The following is a 6,527-nucleotide window of genomic DNA, read 5'->3' on the forward strand; positions in this document are numbered from 1 at the left end:
TTTTCTTCTTTCTCTGTTACAACAACTTCATTCGTTTCATTGCCGGGCAGAATCTCCTTTGTTTTCTCTGTTCGTTGTACTACCAGAGGTCCTTCGCCATTTTCTGAAGCATTTCTACTCTCCTCCACAGATGTCATCGAAATGCTTTCCTGTGAAGGTAGTCTTTCTTCTTTCTTTGTTACTATAATTTCATTCGTTTCATTGGATGGCAGAATCTCCTTTGTTTTCTCTGTCCGTTCTACTGTCAGAGGACCATCGCCATTTTCTGTTACATTCTTAGTCTCCACAGATGTCTCCTTAATGGTTTCCTGTGAAGGCAGTTTCTCTTCTTTTTCTGTTACTAACATTTCATTCGTTTTATTGCCGGGAAGAATCTCAATGGTTTTCTCTGTCCGTTCTACTTTCTGGCGTCCGTCGCTCTTATCCGTATCGTTCTTACTTTCCACACATGTTTCCCTAATGGTTTCCTCTAAAGGTAGTTTTTCTTCTTTCTCTGTTGCTAATAATTGATTCGTTTTATTGCCTGGCAGAATCTCCTTTGTTACCTCAGTGGCACTGGTAAGAGGCAGTACTGTTGCTTCCTTCTTTATAACAACTTCCTCGTGTATTTCATTACCCTCTTCGTCCGTGACCTTGTTCACGTCCACCGTCTGTGTTAGGGACCCGTTGTGTGGAGTGGTTTGCGTCAGAGTTTTGCTCTCTGTGACAGATTTTTCGGCACTTTCTTTACCTTCCTCATCAATAACAACCTGTGTTTCCGTAATCTTTGATACATTTCCGTTGGGCTGTAGGTCAGTTTCTGTAGTCTTTTCAACGACTGTCTTATTGCCGGTTACATGCCCCGTTTCATCTCTATTATCAAAGACTTTCCTTTCCACGGTCTTGATACTGTCATTCGCGCCATTTTGCAAACTTGTGTTCATCTTCTCAAGATCAGGCATTTTGGGGAAATCTTTGAGTTCCCCCTCGTCATGTTTCTTCCAAGGGTCGTAATTGGCCTTCTCGAGGCTAGGGTAGGGCACCTTGTCCTTTGGGAGCCCATTGGAGCTCACAATTCCTCGCCGTCGTGTGTGTGTGTGTGTGTGTGTGTGTGTGTGTGTGTGTGTGTGTGTGCTTTCTTTCGTTCGACTCTCCCTGTTCTACAAAAACGGATCCTACGGCGGAGGAAGACCCGAGAGGATTTTTCTCCCTGCCCGTCGGCGTTCCGGAGGCCATTCTGTTTTCAATCCCTGAGCTGACGAAAGCTGTTTTCTGCCACGAAACCGTAATTATTTTTAATATCATCTCACAAGCAACAACTATGAAGTTCTTCCTTGCTTGGACGCTCGTCATCATCCTGGGGATGATGGCCGGTCAGCCGGACAGCCGGTCAGCCGGTCAGCCAGCCGGTCAGCAGTTGGGTAGGCGGTGGCGTAGGTGGTAGCGTACTGGGCTCACATTCACTGCGTGATGGACGACGCGGGTTCGAATCCCCACGCTACCACTCGGATTTTTCAGTCACCGCCGAGTGGCTTAAAACTACCCACATGCTGTCCTGAAGACCACCCATCAACCCGGACTCTAGAGGAAGCCGTCCAAGCGAATCAAGAACGAGTTCCGGGGGGCAGCATGAGCCAATGCAAGATGGCGCCACTATAAAACACTCGCCTGCGCCAGAACGGGCTGGGCCGACCATCAGGCCCCACCTGGAAGAAGCCTTGGGCCGACCATCAGGCCCCACCGGGAAGATGCCTACCGGCGCAATAGGCAACAACGTTAAAAAAAAAAAAAAAAAAAAAACGCCGGCCAGCTGCTGGCCGGCTGGCTGACCGGCTGACCGGCTGTCCGGCTGACCGGCCATCATCCCCAGGATGATGACGAGCGTCCAAGCAAGGAAGAACTTCATAGTTGTTGCTTGTGAGATGATATTAAAATAATTACGGTTTGTGGCGAAAACAGCTTTCGTCAGCTCAGGGATTGAAAACAGAATGGCCTCCGGAACGCCGACGGGCAGGGAGAAAATCCTCTCAGGTCTTCCTAAGCCGTAGGATCCGTTTTGTAGAACAGGAGAGTCGAAAAGCACACACACACACACACACACACACACACACACACGACGGCGAGGTGTGATATGGTTTGGTGTGTGTGTGTGTGTGTGTGTGTGTGTGTGTGTGTGTGTGTGTGTGTGTGTGTGTGTGTGTGTGTGTGTGTGTGTGTGTGTGTGTGTGTGTTTTAAGGATGCGAGGTTCAGGGTCCGGTACAAGGATGCTTATCGTCACTTCACTTGGAGCTTTCCTTTCCCTTCCGCTGTACCATTGCATATATATATATATATATATATATATATATATATATATATATATATAGAATTTTATATATATATACATATAAATATATATATATATATATATATATCTATATATATATATATATATATCTCTCTATATATCTATATGTATAGAAAGATATATATTTATAAATATATATATATATATATATATCTTGGTCGGATAGATGGGAGATCCTTTAACGTAGACAAGTGCCAGGTCCTTCAAGTTGGAACGAGGAATAAGAAGTTCGAATACGAAATGCGCGGCGTTAAACTCAAAAGCGTTCAATGCGTCAAAGACTTGGGGGTCAAAATCGCGTCAAACCTCAAATTCTCACAGCAATGCATCGATGCAGCAAATAAAGCGAACATAATGTTGGGCTTCATTAAAAGAAACTTTGTATTCAAGAATAAAGATGTAATACTCCCGCTATACAACAGTTTAGTTAGACCCCACTTGGAATATGCGGTAGAGTTTTGGTCCCCCCACCATGCAAAGGATATTGCTAAATTAGAAGGTGTTCAGCGTCGGGCAACGAAAATGATCCCTTCCTTGCGCAACAAATCCTACGAAGAAAGGCTTTCTACCCTTAACATGTTCTCTCTTGAGAAACGTTGCCTCCGAGGAAAACTGATCGAATGTTTAAAATACTTAATGGTTTCACGAATGTAGACAGATCAACATTGTTTATGATCGATGACAGTCTGCGCACGAGGAACAATGGCGTAAAACTCAGATGTAGACAAGTAAATTCAGACTGCACAAATTTTTCTTCACCAACGTTGTAGTGCGAGAATGGAATAAGCTTCCCACATCCGTGGTCCAGTGTAACATGATTGACTCCTTCACAAATAAGCTCGACCGTCATTTCCTTCAACTTAATATCAACTAGAGTAGAAGTGCAACGTTTTGAGTCTTCTGATTAATGTAAAATCACTTAGGTTTAGGACAGACCACCAAGTCTGGACCATGGGGAATCTGTGGTCTGATTTTCTATGTAATCTCTCTCTCTCTCTCTCTCTCTCTCTCTCTCTCTCTCTCTCTCTCTCTCTCTCTCTCTCTCTCTCTCTCTCTCTCTCGCTCTCTCTCTCTCTCTCTCTCTCTCTCTCTCTCTCTCTCTCTCTCTCTCTCTCTCTCTCTCTCTCTCTCTCTCTCTCTCTCTCTCTCTCTGTTTTTCTCCTTCCTTTCGCTCATTTCCTTGCATTTCTTTGCCTCGTTCCTTCTCATAGCTGTGTTTTATTCATCTTTCACCCTTATCTTACTCATCACACTAACTATATTCTTTCCTCTCCTCCGTCCTACCAATGAAGAGTTATAAAGACTACGTGTAGGAACAGACGACATAATTGCTCTTTCGCATAGTACACTGGTAGAGGTTCTGTTCGTCCCAAACTACTTTTTTTAGCTGGAGTGTTTCAAAGTCCATTTCGTAATGTGTGTTCTTCCAATTGCTGCGATTTGCTCTTTGTTAGGAAGCTTTGTGACATGGTCGGAAGGTAAGAGGAAAATTATTTGTATCTATCTATCTATCTATCTATAATTGGGGCATACGCTGTAGCTGCTCGCTGAAGTTAGGGTTGATTGAAGGTCTGGGGTCGCTTCCCGCATCAGGAGAGTCACTACATTGTGCGTGGCGGGTAACAACACGAGGCCAGGATCTAACCTTCCTCCTCAACCTCCTTCCTCTACCGTCCACAAGTCTTCTCCCTTTCTCCTTTCTCAGGTCTTCCTCCTCTCCTCCTTCCCTCTACCCTCCCAAGTCTTCCTCCTCTCTCTCCCTTTCTCAGGTCTTCCTCACTCCCTCCTTCCCTCTCTCACCTTCCCTAGTCTTCCTCCTCTCTCCCTTTCTCAAGTCTTCCTCACTCTCCCTCCTTCCCACTCTCACCTTCCCTAGTCTTCCTCACTCTCTCCCTTTCTCAAGTCTTCCACACTCTCACCCTTTCTCAAGTCATCCTCACTCTCTCCTTTCTCAAGTCTTCCTCCTCTCTCCCTTTCTCAAGTCTTCCTCCTCTCTCCTTTCTCAAGTCTTCCTCCTCTCCCTCCCCTCTACCCTCCCCAAGTCTTCCTCCTCTCTCCCTTTCTCAAGTCTTCCTCCCTTTCTCCCTTTCTCAGGTCTTCCTCACTCTCCCTCATTCCCTCTCTCACCTTCCCAAGCCTTCCTCACTCTCTCTCCTTCCCTCTCTCCCCTCCCCTAACCTTCCTCGTCCTCTCCCTCGTCCCCTCCCCTAACCTACCTCACTCTCTCTCCTCCCCTTTACTTTCCTCCACCTCGCCTTAATCACCTCCGCTTCCTTCCTTTGCCTCCGCCTTACTTTCCTCCAGTTCAACTAAAATAAATTCTCTCTCTCTCTCTCTCTCTCTCTCTCTCTCTCTCTCTCTCTCTCTCTCTCTCTCTCTCTCTCTCTCTCTCTCTCTCTCTCTCTCTCTCTCTCTCTCTCTCTCTCTCTCTCTCTCTCTCTCTCTCTCTCTCTCTCTCTCTCTCTCTCTCTCTCTCTCTCTCTCTCTCTCTCTCTCTCTCTCTCTCTCTCTCTCTCTCTCTCTCTCTCACATAATCTCCTTCTTTCATTATTATTACTTCTTGTCTCTCTCCTCTCTCCCTTTCTCTCTCTATCATCGTCTCCATCTCTTTACTATCGTTTCTACTCCTCCCCACCTCTCTCTCTCTCTCTCTCTCTCTCTCTCTCTCTCTCTCTCTCTCTCTCTCTCTCTCTCTCTCTCTCTCTCTCTCTCTCTCTCTCTCTCTCTCTCTCTCTCTCTCTCTCGCTCTCTCTCTCTCTCTCTCTCTCTCTCTCTCTCTCTCTCTCTCTCTCTCTCTCTCTCTCTCTCTCTCTCTCTCTCTCTCTCTCTCTCTCTCTCTCTCTCTCTCTCTCTATCTCTCTCTCTCTCTCTCTCTCTCTCTCTCTCTCTCTCTCTCTCTCTCTCTCTCTCTCTCTCTCTCTCTCTCTCTCTCTCTCTCTCTCTCTCTCTCTCTCTCTCTCTCTCTCTCTAATGGTAGGTGCGGCTGTCAAGTTATCAGGCCGCCGGGGATCCTTGCAACCTCCTTGTAATTGCCGGCGAGACAGTTGCGCCCAGACAGCCCCGAGCTTCCATTTCTCTCCCCTGATGTGACTTCGCGATGAGAGAAGATCCGTGTGCAGACTCATCTCGGCATCTCATCTTGTATTCTTTTTCCTCTGTTTTCTTGTCCATTAAACTATTCTTTGGTTTTCTTACTAATATTTTTTCTTAAAACCTACTTCTATTCTTCCCTTCTTTTTTCCATTCACTCATCTTTTTTTCCTCTTTTTCCTTGTCCTTTAAACTCTTCTTTGCTTTTGTGATTATTTTTTTTATACCTACTTCTATTCTTCCCCTATTTGTCTTCTCTGCTTCTTTTTTTCCATTCTCTCATCTCTTTTTTTTTACTCTTTTCTTTGTCTTTTAACTAATCTTTGCTTTTGTGATTATTTTTTATACCTACTTCTATTCTTCCCCTATTTGTCTTCTCTGCTTCTTCTTTTTTCTCCTTCTCTCATCTCCTTTTTTTCCCTCTTTTTCCTTGTCCTTTTAACTAATCTTTGCTTTTCTATTTTTTTTGTCTTCATATCTGTTACTATTCTTCTCCTATTTGTCTTCTCTGCTTTTTTTTCCATTCTCTCATCTCCTTTTTTTCCCTCTTTTTCCTTGTCCTTTAAACTCCTCTTTGCTTTTCTGACTAATCATTTTTTTCCTCATGCCTGTTACTGTTTTCCCTCTGTTTATCTTTTCTGCCTTTTTTTCCCATTCTCTCTTTCGTTTGTCTTTCTTTTTCTTACTCTTTTTCTTTTCTTTCTATTTTTTGTTCCTTTTCTATTCCTTTCCTGGTTATAAAGTCATTTCTTACTCTCTTTTCCTCCTTTACTTTGCTCGGGTTTCCTCTTCCATCTCCTTTTCTTTTCCTTTTTTCTTCCCCTCTCTGTTTTATCTATATTAATCTTCTCCATTCATCTCCTTTTTCATCTTTCTTATCTTCTTTACTCTTCTTTTTCCTTATCCTTTTCTTGCTTATCTTCAACGTTCATCTTATACTTTATCTCCTCCATTCATCTTATTTTCTTACTCGTCTTTTTCTTATTTTTCTTTATCCTTCTCGTGCCCCCATTCATCTTTCTTTCTTTTTATCATTTTTTTCGTCACCTCTCTTGCTCATTTTCAACATTTCTGCTATGATTTATCTCCTCCGTTTATCTTTCATTCCTC

This window comes from Eriocheir sinensis, unplaced genomic scaffold (genome assembly GCF_024679095.1).
Source record: "Eriocheir sinensis breed Jianghai 21 unplaced genomic scaffold, ASM2467909v1 Scaffold82, whole genome shotgun sequence".
Taxonomy (NCBI): domain Eukaryota; kingdom Metazoa; phylum Arthropoda; class Malacostraca; order Decapoda; family Varunidae; genus Eriocheir; species Eriocheir sinensis.